A 17,748-nucleotide genomic window follows, 5' to 3' on the forward strand; every position below is an offset into this window, starting at 1 on the left:
GCTAGGATTTTTCTATTTGATTATCAAGACATTACTCTTTCTTCTAGGTTCTATTACTTTAACTCACATATACTATTAGTGGTATTTATATGGACCCTGTAATGGGAACATAGTTTCAAACTCATTCACTCTCACAGTTCACTCTCTACAATCCCCTTGTATTTGATTCTCACTATGGAATTAACACAAGAGTAATTCGTTCATCCAAGTGATAAAGAAAGACGTTTGAGTTTTTTTTTTAACAAGTTGTATGTTAGTGCAATTCCACACTGTGAAAATGCCAAAAATCTAAGTCTTGTGAAAAAATAGTTTGACACATGTTTATACGGAAAAGGAAGATAACATTAGTACATAAGATACTGACTAGCATCACCATTAGAAGAAACAGTGAGAGTCATTCTAAAAACAAATAGATATCACACTGTAACCGTGTATTTGGTTTTTAATGTAGAAGCATTATTTGTCAGTTGTAGTTCATGAAATATGAATTAAGGAGTATTATTTCTCTCTGACCTTTTGGATAGAATTTCTTTCTGGTCTTAACAAAATTATGTAGAACTTAGGAACAAAGATGCATCCAAGCATCCCGGCAGTGGAAGCCAAGATGGAGAAGATCTCCACAGCAACCATGACCATGCCCTTGGTGCTATGATATACAGGGATGAAGCTGACCCAGACACTGCAGAACACCAGCATGCTGAAGGTCAGGTACTTGGCTTCATTGAAGGTGTCAGGCAGGTTTCTTGCCAGGAAAGCCACAGTGAAGCTTCCCATGGCCAGGCAGGCCAAGTATCCCAGGACACAGTAGAATGCAGTCACTGAGCCCTTGTTGCACACAATGATGATATGGCCATGTTCAGAGTGTGCATCAATATCCACAAATGGAGGAGAAGATCCTAGCCAAATTGCACACAGAATCACTTGGAATAGGGAGCAGATGGGAATGATGTAGTTAGGTACCCCTGATATTAGGATATACTTCATCCTTCTTCTGGGGCTTGTGAGTTTGAAAGCCAGAACTACAGTGATTGTTTTGGCCAGAACTGTGGAAATAGCCACAGTGAATACAATTCCAAATGTGATCTGCTGCAGGATGCAGGTGGCCCTGTTTGGACGCCCAAGGAAGAGCAAGGATCACAGGAAACAGAAAATGAGTGACATAAGTAAGAGGTAGCTGAGGGTTTTGTTATTGGCTCTTACAATAGGAGTGTCATGGTGCTTCATGAAGACCCCAAGACCCAGAGCAGTGAATGCAGTGAAGAACAGGGCTATTAAGGCAAGAGCCATACCTAATGGATCTTCATAGCTCAGAAAGACAACAGCTTTGTCTATACAGTGGTTCTGCTCTGGGTTGGCATACTGTTCTTCTGGACACATCACACATTGATCCACATCTGATGGAGAAAGGGAGGTTTTATTAGTGCTTCTTAAGCATTTTATTGATAGGACATTGAAGAATCATGGTGATAGGCACATTTTAATACTGTTTATGTCATTCAAGGACAGTGTTGCACAGCAACGTTTTTATTGGATCATACTCATTCTCTTTAAAGAAAAAGCAATCATTTCTATGTTTATTGAATTTTGTTGATGATATAATTTATGTTTTCTGTATGTACAGTTTTCTTAGATCGTACTTCATGATATACTGAAATGACTTAGACTCTTGAGTTCTGGAAAGGTAAATTCATTAATGACAGTGTACTTGAGTGTATTTTAAAATAACAAATTCTGTACATTCATTGTACCCTGAGGTCGTTGAGTGTTTTATCACTGTTTCCTCTATGACAGAAGGAGACTATGCCTTTTATTGGGACAAGACCTGTTGTAAATTTTTGAGTTTCAGTTCACTAGCCAAAGCACACTAACATAAATAGAATGATCGTGTTGTATGTGTGGTTTATATTTGTGTGTGTGTGAATGTAGAAGTAATAAGGAAGCTTATGAATCTGAATTTTATTCGAGTCTAAAGAGGATGTAATAGGGTTAGAGTGAGAGTTGAATGACATATGAATATAAAGTTAATGATTGAAAACTGCAATATATTAAATAACAGTTTTCTCAGTTGTATGTTTATCTGGTCATAGCGACCAGGACTCCTGATACTTGTTAACACTGAAAGTGGAAAACTCTGATCTTACTGAGCACTAAAAGCTTTCATCTTGATTCCATTATGTTTGGAATCATTCACCCCATTCCTCCTCCCTTATTTTCAACTCTATGAGACCCAGACTCTGTGAGTGGACTCAAGGGTGAAATACACATGGAAAAACACCATGAGCAAGATAACACAAGAATTCCAACAGTGGTAACCAATATTTTTTTTATTTTGCCATAGTACTTCATTCATATGTTGCAAGATCCAGAATGGCAACTGAAATATATGTGTGTGAAATTTCATCCAGTCATTGGATAATTGCAGAGAGTGATGATGTGCTTCAAGTCATTTCATTATTTTTATCTAGAGGAATGTATTTACGGATCGATATAATTAATTATTGTTTTTAAACACCTAGGCTAGTTGGTTCAATAGTAAAGAAAATAAATATGTCTCAGAAACCCAGAATTCAAATTCCAGTACTTTTGTCCTGTGTCTCAAAACTGCATGTAACTCTATCTACATGTGTTTTCATAGCCTCTCACCTGCGTCTTCACTTGTGAGATGCATCCACCTCCTCCAAATCATAAACCTAATTAAAGTGATAAGAATAATTTTTGGTAATTTTGTGGTATTTGTTAATGTAAATCACCTCTACTATTACTTGTTTTTACATTTAAAACAATTTCATTTCATGTAGTTTGTTTTAGAGAATGTTGTATGTTGGAATGCATGAATGTAAGAAGCCATCTTCTAGGAGTTAGTTACATACTGCTTCTACATGGATCCTGGGCGTGCATTCAGTTCATCAGCCTTAGTGTCAAGAGATTTAGATTCTGGGTCATCTCAATTGCCACTAGTGCCCTTTAAGAACTTTCATTTAATTATATAGGATGACAGGCGAAATACTTGAAAAATTATCCATTGGCTATTTGCATTTAGTCACCGCTAAATAAATAATCTTGACTAACACGTTGTGTGTAGGTGGTAATAATATTTTGAACTAAATTCTTTCTCTATGAATTATTCTAAGCTATAACATTATTGCATTAATTGGATGCTGTATATAAACTGTTGGTTACAAGAATCCTCGTATTTCCTACATTATGTCGGAAGAATCATTGCCCCCCCATACTTAGAATTACATAACATCAGACATTTGAAAATTGGTCTTTGGATATTGCAAAATATCTTCCATCTCATTCTTAGATTCTCATAATTATAAGAGAAATATTTTCCCTCTATATTAATATAACAGAGAACTTGTATTTATTACCCAACAGTGACATGACAGGATCTAGCATGTCTGATGCCCTGTTCTGTACTGCACAGACTCCTGTACATATGTGATGTGCACAAATCATGTAGGGGCACATATATACATGCAAAGAGAATAAATAAACATTTTTAAAGATCTATAACTAGAATCTAATCTATACAGAGTTTTAGAAGAGATGAATCATTAAGAAAATCTATAAAATTCGAACAACTGAAGTTTGGTTATCAAAATCTTTCTTTGATAAAATGTGATCCTCTTTCAATTGAAAATGAGTCACAGTGTCTATAAAGACATAAGAGTTTATCATTTGCTGTTGTTCAGGAAATTGTTAATATTTGTATTTCTACAAAGATCTACATAGGAAAGCTATATATATTATTTTTCAGCTATACATATTGGTTTTTTGGCAAGTTTGGTATCTCAAAGTGGTTAGGAGATGATGATAAATGTGAAGGTTTCTGCACAGCAGCAACACTCACTTGTCTCATTAGAAATCTCATTTTCTGGGCATGGGCTGCATTCAAAACAGCAAGTGGCCATTCCCTCTTTCCAGAATTTTCTGAAACCTGGACCACAGTCAGCACTACACACAGAGGGCAAGATCTGAGAAAAATTAGACACATACCAAGATCAGATTTTTTACCTACTTCTTCATATATATTATATTAGCCTGTTGAGTTATGAATGACCTTATTCTATAGACAAGAACTGATGGAGCACATGTCACTTAGTACATTGTATAGTGTCAAGTACTAAACATATGGAAACAAAATTGATGAAAAATTGAGTTGCTTCCCAATTCCTAAAAATGTAGTAACAAAAATTGACTGTGTGCTGTATGCAAACACTACAGAACCTCAGTCAGATTTTTCTAGCTAATGAATGCCAACTTGATACCAAGTATAGTAAAAAGACAGAGGAAAATTACTTGAGAAATTACACCCACCAGACTAAACTGTTCCTATATTTGTGAGGCATTTCATTCAGTGGTAATTTATGTATGAGTGACCATCCCACTGTGGGAGGCGCTCTTGCTAGGCAGGGTTCTACGAGAAATCTAGCAGAACAAGCCAGTACACAGAGCTTTTTCAGGGTCTAGATTTGGTTTAATCTACAGATTCCTGCCTTGTCTTCCCTTGACAGTCATGGGTGAGGCAAATCAACTTTTTCTTCCCTTGGCTTAAGGTTGCTTATTCACAGCATCAATTAGCAGTGTAAGACTAAAAGACTCATGCACCCAGGGAAGTTTGTCCTAGAATATCAGATACAAAACATGACCTCCAATAAATTGACAGTGTAAGCTTTGACAAGCTGAATATAAAGAGAAAACTAGGTGAGTGGGCAAATCCTGGTTTATTTGTGACAAGAAAGTACTGAATTTTTGTGTATTGAGCTGGAGGGTGGAGTGTTTCCTGAGGGGAACAGGCTCCACAGGGCCTGGAAATACAGGGACCATTTGAATAAAGATTGTTTAATTTAATTTGAAAAAAATTAAGTTAAAATAAAATATTGAACTTGAAGGTCGTTTGCATGACAATGAACATTGAAATTGGGGACTGCATGGGTAATTGATCCATTTGTGTCTTCCCAGTTTGAATCCTTTGTTCTTTGTTGTGCATAAAAAATGTGATTCTATAATTGAGTTGAATTATGTGAAGGATCAACCCTAATTGATTATATATAAAACCATGCTTTCATTCCAGGAATGAAGTCATATTCTGCTAAGAGAGTGTTCTTTCTCTTTTGTTGCTGAGATCTTTTGGTAGGCGGTTAGTCCCGAATTATTCCATACATATCCATCATAGAGATTATTTTCCAGTATTTTCTATTACTCTTCATTACAATGCATTTTCACTATTCTCATAGAACAGCTCTCTTCATGTATGTGATGAGTTTCTGACTTTCCCATGGAGACATCAAACCTGTCTTTCTCAGAAGCAGTTCTTGTTGCCTTTGTGTTTCAATTAGAAGATATGACTGCTACAATTCAGTTATTATTTAGAATTATTTCTTAATTATATCTGCAATATTGGATCTTTTCTAATAGACGCTTTTCTTTCTGCCACTCTAGTGTTGTCTTTATGTAGCATGGACAACTTTTGTTCATCTTACTTATAATTATGAAGGAGTTCTTAAAACATCATTTACAGTGCCGTTTCTGTGAACATGAATTTTTGTAATTGTTTTTTTTTTGGTTTTCTTTTCAATATATGGATTATTAGTTTTAATCCAGAAATCACATTTTACATTTTAATTTTTTGTTTCTCCTTCCTTTGGTAATTTTCTACAGGGCTTTCAGTTTGTATATCAGAAATCCAGAGTCCTGGATTCTGTTTCCTTGATTTGCAAGTAGGGTAAATATTCACTTTCTAGTGTTGAGTTTCAAGTTTTTTTCAGCCAAATAATAGTAAACCTAGAGGGAAATAGTTCAAAGCATTTACTAGGTGATTATATTTTCCCACACAAAGCTTTGATTTTTGTTTATCAGTAAAATATCTGTAGCCCTTACATCAGTGCATTAGTTTTTCCTTTTCTTTTTTTTCCCAGAAGCCTATATTTATTTTGTAATTGTTTTTATAATTGATGTTTGGTCTATTTCCTTCCATTATGAGATACTGTGTATAGTAACTAGCCATGACGGTTATATGTCTAAATGTTTGACAGACATCACTGTTACTCTCCACCATTAAGAGCCTCCATAGTAAAATATGCAATTCTACATGTGCTGCTATTCTATGAGTGAGGCTTTATATAGAAGCATTCCATATGCTATTCTTGGTACAAAGCAAATTTAAATAACCTGTATCAAGGCCTGGCTCATTTTTTTGTGGTGTTGTGTGCCATTAGTAGTAGCACGCAGGGAGGTAGATGCAGGGTAATTGCTGTGATACTGAGACCAGCCTGCTCTACAAAGCAAGCCCTGGAATGCCAAGGCTACATAGAGGAACCTTAGCTAGAAAAACAAAACAAAGAAACAAACAAACAGCAACCAAAAACAAAGTTGGATCATTTCTCATGTTGAGAGTTTAGTACTTAAATAAATGCTCTCTCCGTATGGCCACTGATCATATTTTATTTAAGAAATTTAAAGCTACATTTTACTGGATATAATGTAGATGCCTTTAGTCTGTCCTTTTTCTCCTGGTTTGTAAATTTGACCTGTTCATCATATGCCCTTTGTATCCTCTCTATTTCATTCTTCTTCATTGTTTTATCTTCATCATACTTTGGGTATTCTATTTTTATGTCTTGTCTTCAAGTCTTTGCATTCAGTCTTCAACTTGAAATATTCTCTTGGTGAGAATACTGCTGTTTTTATTTGATTCATTTTGTTTTTCCCTTACAAGTTTTATTTTGATTATTTAACAGTATTTATATCTTCATTGCATTCTTGTTTCAACGCCTCACTCTGTGTCTTATTGTATCCAAGTTTTCAAGATCTCATTGTGTGCTCCCAGAGGTGATTTGTGTTCTTGATTCTTTGGAAACTCTCTTAAAATTATTTTTTTATTACATATTTTAAATTTAATTCGTGGTTATCTTAAAAATATATCTCAATGTCAGATGAAGTTCAGTTATGAGCACTCATGCAATTAGAAGTTTTATTATTGCCAAGCTACAAAAATTTAATTTTTTCCTAATTTAGTATTCTTTATTCAGATTATTTCCTGAATATTATTACTCAATTGTATCTTCTTGTTCTCTCCCTCTTTCCTCCACCCTATTAGTCTCTCCTATACCTCTGACAATAATAGACTTCCTTCCTTACCATATGGCCACAGCATATCAGGTCTCATCCAGGTTTCTTCTTCTCCTTCATCTGTGTGTCCAAGGGCCTCCCAACGAGGAGAAGAGATCAAACATGGGGAAATATAGTTCATGTCAGAGACAGAGTCTGCTGTATACAAAACTGTGGAGAACGAGCTGTCCAATCTCCACATTCTTCCATACCACTCTCTGCACTCCTCCAGGAGTCCAGCACCAAGTCCCAGCATCTGTGCTAACCCAGCACTGGGAAGAGTCTCTCATAGGACAACAATTTTGAGCTGATATCTTCTTATAAGTGAATATATACACTGCTTTAATTTCTGAGTCTCTGTTACTTCACTTTGGATGATCATTTTTAGTTCCACACATTTGCCTGGAAATTTCAAAATTTCCTTGTTTTTAAAAGCTGAGTAGTATTCCAATGTGTAAATGTACCACAGTTTCTTTATACATTCTTTTGTTGAGGGACATCTAGGTTGTTTCCAGATTCTGGTTGTTTTGAACTTAGATGGACAAATGCCTTTGTTGTAAGGTTGAGCCCAGGAGTGGTACAGCAATGGCTTTAAATATCACTATTCTCAATTTGCTGAGAAAACACTGGATTGATTTCTACAGTGGTTGTACACATTTACACTTCCACCAGCAATGGAAGAGTGTTCCCCTTTCCCCTCATCCTTGGAAGCATTTGCTGCTACTTGAGCTTTTTATTTTAGCCATTATGATGGGTTTAAGATGAAATGTCAGATATTATTTCATTTACCTCTCCCTGATGACCAAGAATATTGACTATTTTTAAGTGTTTCTCAGCCATTCAATTTTAATCAGCTGAAAAATCTGTTTAACTGTTAAACTGTTTAACTGTTTAATTATTAATTGGGTTATTTGGTTTAGTGGTGCTTAATTTTTGGGGTTCTTTATATACTACGGATATTAGGCCTTCATCAGACATAGAGTTGGTGAAAATCTCTTCTCTGACTGTAGGATGTCGTTTTGTCCTATTGACAGTGTCCATTGCCTTACATGAGGTTCCACTTATTAATTTTTTATATTAGAGCCTAAGATACTGGTATTCTGTTCAGTAATTTGTCTCCTGTGCCAATGAATTCTAAGCTCTTCCCCTCTTTGCCTTCTAACAATTTAATCCTTCTATTTTTATTTTGAGGTCTTTAATCCACATTGAATTTATTTTTGTACAGGTTAATAAATAAGGATCTATTTGCATTTTTGTACATGTAAACATCCAGTTAGACCAGCAAAATTTGTTGAAGATGCTACCGTTTCCCATTGTATGGTTTTTGTTTCTTTGTCAAAAATGAAGTGTCCATAGTATGTGAGTTCATTTTGCGGCCTTTGATTCCATTCCATTGATCAACTATCCTATTTCTATGCTAGTTCTTTGACGTTGTTATTACTGTTGCTCTGTATTGCAGCTTTAGATTAGTGATGGAGTTTCCTCAAGAAGATATTTTATTGTACATCATTGTTTTAGCTGAGCATGTTTTTTTATTTCCACCTGAAGTTTAGAATATATATATAATCTGTAAAAAATTATGTAGGTATTTAATAGGGACTTCTTGAATCTGTATATTGCTCTTTTTCCATTTTTCATTGCTCTTACACCATTTTAGCTATGTTGATCCTCCTGATCCATGAGAATGGGAGGTCTTTCCATCTTCTGATATCTTCTTCAATCTATTTCTTTACAGACTTGTATTTTTTTCATACAAGTCTTTCACTTGCTTTGTTAGAATTCCAAGATAATTTACTTTCTTAGTCACTGTTGTAAAGGATATTGTTACCCTAATTTCTCTATCAGCCCTTTGTTATTTATATACAGAAGGGTTATAGATGTTTTTAAATTGACCTTGTATCCAACCAAGTAGCTAAAGGTTTTTATCAGCTATAGTAGTACTCTTGTTGGATTTTTGTAGTCACTTATGTAAAGTGTATTATTATCTGCAAATAGTGATACCTTAACTTCTTTTTCAAAGTGTATCTCCTTGCTCTCAATTTGGTTTCTTTTTCTCTAGCTAGAACTTCAAGTAGTATATTGACAAGCTATGGAAAGAGTGGGCAGCCTTGTCTAGTCCTTCATTTTAGTAGAGGTTTTCTGAGTTTATTCCCACGAAGTTTGATGTTGCCTATAGGCTTGCTGTATATAGCCTTTATGATATTTATGTATGTGCCTTGTGTTCCTGATATCTCCATAACTTTAAACATGTATAAGTGGTGGATTTCCTCAAATACTTTTTTGGCATCTAAGGAGATGATAATGTGATATTTTTCTTTCAACTTGTTAAAATGATAATCATAACAGTTGCTGAAAATTCTCCATGCCTGGGATGAAGCCTACTTGGTCACTGTGAAAGATATTTTGGATATGTTCTTGGATTCAGTTTGAAAGTATTTAATTGAGTATTTTGCATTGGTGTTTATAAGAAAAATGGGTCAGAATTTCTAGAAATTCTCTTTCTTTATTTGGTCTTTCATAAGTTCAGTTATTACAGTGACTGTGAACACATACAATGAGTATGGTAATGTTCCTTTTATTTCTATTTATTGGAGTAGTTTGAAGAGTATTGGTATTAGCTCTTCTCTGAAGATCCTGTAGAATTTTGTGATAAAACGAACTGTCCCTGTCCTTTTGTTTTGTTTTGTTTTTTGTTGGGAGACATTTGGTGACTACTTCTTTCCTCAAGAGGAGTAGGATTATTTCTTTGGTTTGCCTGATTTTAATTCAGCATTGGTAAATGGAGTCTTTCAAGAAAAACCACCTATTTTTTATTGATTTTTATATTTTATATATTGATTTTATATTATATTGATTTTATGTAGGCTTTTGAAGGAAGACCAAAGGGTCCTTTGAATTCTTTCATTGTCTGTTGTTATGTCTCTCTTTTCATTTTTGATTTTGTTGATTTGAATAATGCCTCTCTGCCTTATAGTTACTTTTCTGTTGTGTTAATTTTTTGAAGAACTAACTCTTGTATTTGTTTATTCTGTGAATTGTTCTCTTTGTTTCTAATTTATTGATTTCAGCCACAAATTTGATTGCTTCCAGCCATCTACTCCTTTTGGGTATTTCTGATACTTTTTTCCCTTAGCACTTCCAGATGTCTCTTTAAGTTGCTTGTATGAGCTGTTTCCAATCTCTTTATGAAGGCACTTAGTTTATACTTAGCAATACTTCCAATTTGTTACAAGAATCTCAGTGTGTTGTACCTTCATTTTCATTGAAATTTTAGACATCCATGATTTTTTATTGCTTTGCTGACACATCTGTCATTAAATAGAGAGTTTTTCAGGTTCCATGTGTATGTAGGCATTTCGATACCTCTGCTGTAGTTGTGGTCCAGCTTTATTTGATGGTGTTCTGATAATATTCAATGTATTAATTCAATCTTCTTGTATTTGTTGAAGTTTGCTTTGTGACCTACTATTCAGCCAATTATGAAGAAGGTCTCATGTGGTGTTGAGAAGAAGGTATAATCTTTTGTGTTTGGATGGACATTCTCTAGATATCTGTTAGGTCCATTTGATACATGACATCTGTTAGTGTAATTATTTCTCAGTTTAGCTTGTGTTTCCTTTACTTATTATTGCTTAATGGGTGGGAAGTTTTTATGTCCCCACTATTAGTATGTGGTAAAGATGTTTGGTTTAAGCTTCATTATTGTTTTTTATAAAGGTAGGTGTACTTGTATTTGGGGGATAGATGATCAGAAATCTGACTTCATCTTGTTTGAGTTTTCTTTTGATGAGTATGAGGTGTGCTTCTTCATCTCTTTTTACATATTTTGGTTGAAAGTCTATTATATTGATTTTACAATAGCTACTTTAACTCGTTTCTTCTATTTGTTTGCATAGAAGAACACTTTACAACCTTTTACCACTATCTTTGTGGCTGAGTTACATTTCTTGAGTGCAGAAGAAGGTTGAGTCTGCTTTATTCATAATTCTGTTAGTCTTTTTTTTTGTTTTTTGGATTATATAAACCATTGATGTTTAAAGATTTTTATGACCATTGAATGTTAAGGTCTTTTATTTGGATTTAGGTTGTGGTAGTGTTTTTGTTTGGTTTTGTTTTTCTAAAGTGAAGTTATCTATTTCCTGGGTTTCCTTGGTTTAATTAGCCTCTTTCATTTGGAATTTTCCTCTTATCATCTTCTGTAGGGCTGAATTTTTGGAAAGATGCTGTTTATTTTTTATGGAATATCTAATTTTCTTAATCCATGGTTAATGAAAAATTTGCTGCTTATATTAATCTGGACTACATTAATCTTAATTACTCTCTAGATTATTAGTGTTTACATGACCTCTGCCCAGGTCTTTTTAGCTTTCATAGCCTCTGCTGAAAACTAAGTTGTATTTACTCCCAGACACAGAGTCTGAGATACAAAATGTAGATGCAGCTCTCATGCAGACATCCAGTCTCAAGGACCTGTGCACATGTCCACAGGGAAACAGCAATGTCTTTGTGGGCTAGTTTATGTGGCCTGAGGCCAGACCCACCATGTTTCAGACAGTGTAGACCCATCTCATGCAGGATACTCCAGCTATGATGATCTGAATCTCTCAACCCAGTCCCTTGGCTCAGTCTCTCTGATCAGAGAACATGATCTGCACTGCTATCTTGGATCCTTTTACAAATATTATTAATTGATTGCTTAATATGTCATTGAACAATCTTTCATTTAAGACTATAACATTGAAGTTATGTTATTTCTTTCCATATCTTCATATTTTTGTTTATTTTTCCTGCATTGGGATATGTATAAGGGTAGAGAAGCACTGCTTATATTGTTTTGACTTCTGTGTACTCTTCCCGTGGTTGCTTATGTAACATTCTACTATGTGGTTATAACAAACATGAGTTTTCATTTCTTGCCACAGAATTGATATGCATTTCAGTAGCTACATCTTCAGCTCACATGTTCTTTTCCCTTAGATAGACTTTTCTCTTCACATTGAGGAGAATAATTTACTGTAAGTTTCATATTTTCTAAACAATAGGACATATCACTTGATATCAAAATTGAAGACATTGTTGAAATTAAATCTTTTAAAATTCAATGACCTTTGAAACTGGGTAATTTCAAGTAAATACCACACATATCACTCACATCACTATTCATACAGCACATATCATGTGAAATTTCTTTAGTTAAAGCCACATTTCTATTAGTATCAACTCACCCCATATAGAAAATTAAAAGGGAAATCCCATTATTGATTAGAATGAACTATACCATAATTAAGGTGGTTAAACAAGATTCTTCTGGTGAAAAATGTCTTCTCAAGTTTATCACTCAGGGCTGGAGAGTTGCCACATTGTTGGTAATAATTATTGCTCAAGAAGAGGACCCATGTTTGACTTTGAAAACCAATTTTCTGTCAGAAATCCATCTTAAGTTCCCAGGAACCTGAATCACTTCTTGGAATCCATATGAATTACATATACCAGTATTGCATAGACATATGTACAGATACACCATTCAAAAACATGTTAAGAAAAAAATTAGTTGAATAAAAACCAAGGTTATAAATCTTAGAAAATCTAACATGCCTCATGAAAATTTAAATTCATATATAGAAGCATCTAGAATTTAGAAGCTCAACTTTAAAAGGATTAACAGTATTAAATAATAAAATGCATGATTTATATATTTTTCTTTACTCCATCCTTACAATAACATCAATATCTTTGAAATCTGTGCCCGATGTCCAACAGAAATGTAAAAATCACTGTGTTGTAATAATACTGGAGCAAAAAACACTTGCTCACTTTAGAGCAAGTAATATAAAACAGTAGTAAAACACTGTGTTATAGTTATATTAAAAACCAGAAACAGAGGCTGGGTGGTGGTGGTGTACACCTTTAATCCCAGCAATCAGGAGGCAGTGACAGGCAGATTGCTGTGAGTTCAAGGCCAGCCTGGCCTACAAAGTGAGTCCAGGAGAGCCAAGGCTACACAGAGAAACCCTGTCTCGAAAAATCAAACCAAACACAACCAAAAAACAACCAAACAACACCCCCCAAAAAAAACCAAACAACAAAACTCCCAGAAACAGATCTGATATGATAAATGTAAATGTCTGGAAACAGAATGTTCAAATAACTAATAAGTATATCACCTCAACAATTAAAAATAAGAAACATAGTATAAGAGGACACTTTTTGATTTATTACCTAACAATCTATTTTATATCACTAATTTAGAATGTGCACATATGACCCTGTTTACTGGTGAGTCAGTTAAATCATTACATTAAGTTCAAGTCTACCTTTGTACCTCCTGTGGCCCACTCCATCATCTCTGCAGATAAGTGGAGCTGTTGATTGTGTGGAAAATATGGGCTGAAACTTCCAATCTTCACCTTAATTTCAAGACCTTGTTGCAAATGGGAGATACAGAAAATGTCACATTCCTCTTGCAGTTTTTCTCTTTGGTTCACAGTCACTCTGTCACCAACTGGATTTGTGACTTGGATATTCCTCAGAATGTCATAAAGCTGAAGTAGAAATAGCATACTGTAGTGCATAACATTTTTTTTGAAGCCAGACAGTGTAATCTGACATTATCTCAAAAGTAAATTCAATGAACATATCCCGGAGCAAAATCTAAGTGACAGCAACTGGGTAAATAACATTAACATCTCTGTGACTATCTGGAGGCCTAAGACATGGAGGCCTTGTGGGAGCATATGAGAGTGTGTCTAGGTGAGAGTAATAGTAGCAAGGGTCATGGAGTCTAGATAGAACTCTTTGTGGAGAGAGGGAAACATCAACCAACCCAACAAAACTTAAGCCCAAAATATACCCTGCCTATGGGGAGTGCAAGACTAAAGACAGCAGTGAGATTGAGGGGATGCCCAAACCATGCCTGGCCCAATGGGAGACCCACCCCATGGAAGAAAGGCAGACCCTTACACTATTAATGACATTCTGCCATGCTTGCACATGGAAGTGTAGCAAAGCTGTTCCCTGAGACCCTACACCCACAAGTGGATGGAAACAGATGCTGAGATTCACAGCTGAACACATTCTGAAGTGTATGAGGTCTAGTGAAAAAGTTGGAAGGAAAGAAAGAAGTATCTGGGAGTAACAGAGCTCCACAAGTAGGCCAAAATAGCTAGCTAACCAGGGCCCAGAGTGGCTTGTGGAGATTGAAACACACACTAAGGTTCAAACATGCACTGGGCCTAGGTCCCCTATGCAGATAAAGGCAATAGGCAGCTCAGACTTCAAGTGTGCCCCATGACAAAACGAGAGCAGGATGTCTCAGATTAGGACTCAGTTGCCATCTCTATGATCAGCACAACCTGATGGAGATGCCTCACCAGGCCACAGGGAAGTGGAAATGCTCAGCCCTGATGCAACTTGATGACCTTGGGTGAGTTGGTAAGAGGGATCCTCTTTTCTGAGGAGTAGGTTAGTGGGGATGGATGTAAAGTGTGACTAGGAGGATCTGAGAGAAGAGCCTACCCTCAGGATATAAAGAGAATAATAAATTAGTTAAATTTAAAAATTACCAAAATGTTCCTAGAATTTTACAGCTCTCAAGAATATACTATAAAACACAGAGACATACTTGCAGAATCAAACGAGACATGCAGTATGAACACACACATATACACACTGACATACAGACAGACACTCACACACACACACACACACACACACACACACACACACATACTACTACTACTACTACTACTACTAAGAGAGGTTCCTTAATCTTACAGAACATACACACAATATACTCAAAGCAGGAACATAATTATTCATAAAAATACACATACATGCACCCAAACTTATAAACATAGAATCACACATGGGTAGAGAAACATACAGATGTAGAAAAATACAAAACACATTCATAGGCAGTCACACACATGCCCTGACAGGTACTCAGGAGAAAAACAGATAAAAACAACCACATAGAGTGACACTGACAGACAGATAAATTTACAGTCACATCCAAGATACACAGAAAGGAAGATATAAAGCCAGACATACATAAAGTCACACACACACACACACACACACACACACACACACACACACACACCATGCACACACAGCAACACAGATATACCTACATGAAAGCACACTGACCAAAACACAAAATTACACACTCAGTCACCTCACAACACTTTCACTGACAAATACACAGGGAAAGATAAATACAGTCACAAACACACATACAGAAAGATACTACTACATGCAAAAATTTATATTCAATTCCACAGATAATTGGAAAGTTAGGCTTGTGGAATAGAAACATCTATACACAGCAACAGCAACACAAATATACAAAGGTATTCACAGCAACAGGAAAAACATACACATATACGAAGTGATAAGCATAATTTCTCACATAGGAACAAACATGTATGATTGAATTTCAGCACTGTTTCCTAGGTAGTTACTCTCATAAACACAATAAGGATCCTAGTATGTACAGTGTGTGCTGAATCAGTTTTAAAAGCTTGGGAAAACCATGCCTACAGTTATTACAACATATTTGACAATTTATGACTAAGAGATTATCATGGAAAGGATTAATGTTCAAAGACTGATTGTACTTCCAGTTTTGAACCAGTGTGATGATATTAAGGTTCTCTGGATCATGGTCAATAAGCATCATAAACAACATTCCCTACCACACTAGTGCCTTTACATTTTGCATTTTTACTGCTATCTCCTTTCATTTATATTTAAATTATTTATTCGGATTATATCCCAATTGAGATCTCCTCACTTGTATCTTCCCATTACCCTTTTCTCCCTCTTCCACCCTATCAAGCTTTATATTTCATTTCTACTACACTCAGATGGCACCTGTGAGAACCTTATAAAAGTATGTCTTTGATGACACCAAACATTATCAAATAGAAGAAACAGTACCTTAAGGCAAAGAAGATTGTACTTTTTCAATATGGGTATTTCAAGTAGACCGAAATCCTGAAAGAACCACTCTTGAATGGCATGGGCTGAGGCATACACAGCATTGTATATGTCATAACTGCTACCACTAAAGTCCATGTCAAAAGTGTGTTCCATTAGCCATTCCAACGTGGCATTGGATGAGCAGTTCTTCATTGTGTTACAGTTAGATGCTAAGGCTTCACAGTTAAAGTCCATCCACTCCAGGCTTGCCAGATATTTGTCAGAGTATTTGATAGGGTTAACTGTCTGAACAAAATTTTTGAAACCTGAAATATCTGGATGATGGTGTTCAAAACTAAGAGTCCCATGAAATGAGTCCAGTGTGTAGTCTCTCTTACTTATAGCATCATCCCACTGTGAGGTTGTGATCCATATTCTCTTTATACCTAGAGATTCCCACCTTCTTACACTCAAAGCCAGTGTATACTCTATGTCACCATAAACGATGACAACATTTGTGGAAGATGTCATGATTTGGTTATAATACACTTCTGCTCTTGACATGTATAACTCCATATTGACTGGGATCATGTTCACAAAGGCAAAGCAGACTGTGTTTTTTTCCATCTCTCTCCTCAAATATGAGAGAAATTGTATGCCCTGATCATTGTCTGAGATGACTAGCCCAACCCAGTTCCATTTGAAATAAAGTATGAAGGAGACCATGGCCAGGGCTAGAGATATGTCCTTAGGGCCCATCTGATATAGAAGAGGATATTGTTCATGATCATTTAGGACAGGATGGAAAGGTCCAAATGTAAGCAGAAAGACCTAGGACACAGGTAGCAGCATGAGGCAGCAGGAATATGTAAGAACTTGTAAACACATTTCTCTTCAGAGAGTTCTAGAGAAACCAATTAGCTTTTAGGTCTTCCCTCATCTCTATTTCAAAGAAGGACATGGGGACAACCTATCATGTCTCTAAATACTAAGGTCCTTGAACAGATAGATTGATATAATCATGATGTTACTCTCTTCCTTAAAGTCTTCTTAGAATCTCTGAATTCTACCAAAAGTGACATGATATCTAAAATCCCACTCCAAAATATCTCACCTGGTAACTTACTAACAGGCTCATGAATGTCTGTATTGTTGCCGTTGTTTCCCAGCTTGTTCCTGTAAGTATCAGTGCACACCGTGGATTTCTTGTACAGTCATAATTAGGTAGAATATTGTTTATGGCCATATGCATATGACTGGTAAATTGCAGCAGTGTCTTACAACCAAATCCAATGTTGTCAAACAGAGACATGTTTGCTAAAAGAACAGGGTTCCTGTTGACTTCATCCATGGAAAAAGCCAATGCAAAAGCAAATTGCTGGCTTTCTGGTGTTGTGCTGTAAAAGGATACAGTGTTTATTATGGGCAGAGATATCATTTGTAATAAACACAAGAAATATCCTTTATTGAACAGTATTTCCTCCTCCCACCTCCAAAGATTGAAACAGATGTCCTGTGTTGTGTGATTATAATGACAGAAGAAGCTGGAAATTACAAAAGGTTTAAACACTCCAGAGAGTGTGTCTCCCATATATAATATGTGATGTTGAAATCTTCCACAGAGACTGTTTCCATGTCTTGTTTTGTTTTTGGATGGTGTCTCAGAAGGTAAAGACATGAGCATAAGTTTGACCAAAGAGAGTTTCTAAA

The 17,748-nt window shown here is 35.6% G+C and overlaps 1 pseudogene across 1 annotated transcript; it reads right to left on the minus strand.

Moving 5' to 3' along the window:
- Positions 1 to 498: 498 nt before the first annotated feature.
- Positions 499 to 17,476, minus strand: LOC311590911 (vomeronasal type-2 receptor 116-like; annotated as a pseudogene). Its single transcript has 5 exons — positions 17,153 to 17,476; positions 16,057 to 16,869; positions 13,431 to 13,658; positions 3,857 to 3,980; positions 499 to 1,394 (listed from the first exon to the last, which is right to left on the minus strand). The product of its transcript is annotated as a vomeronasal type-2 receptor 116-like (transcript).
- Between the last annotated feature and the right edge of the window lie 272 nt (positions 17,477 to 17,748).

Source organism: Acomys minous, assembly GCF_964271855.1.
Source record: "Acomys minous genome assembly, chromosome: 20".
In the NCBI taxonomy this organism is placed as follows: Eukaryota; Metazoa; Chordata; class Mammalia; order Rodentia; family Muridae; genus Acomys; species Acomys minous.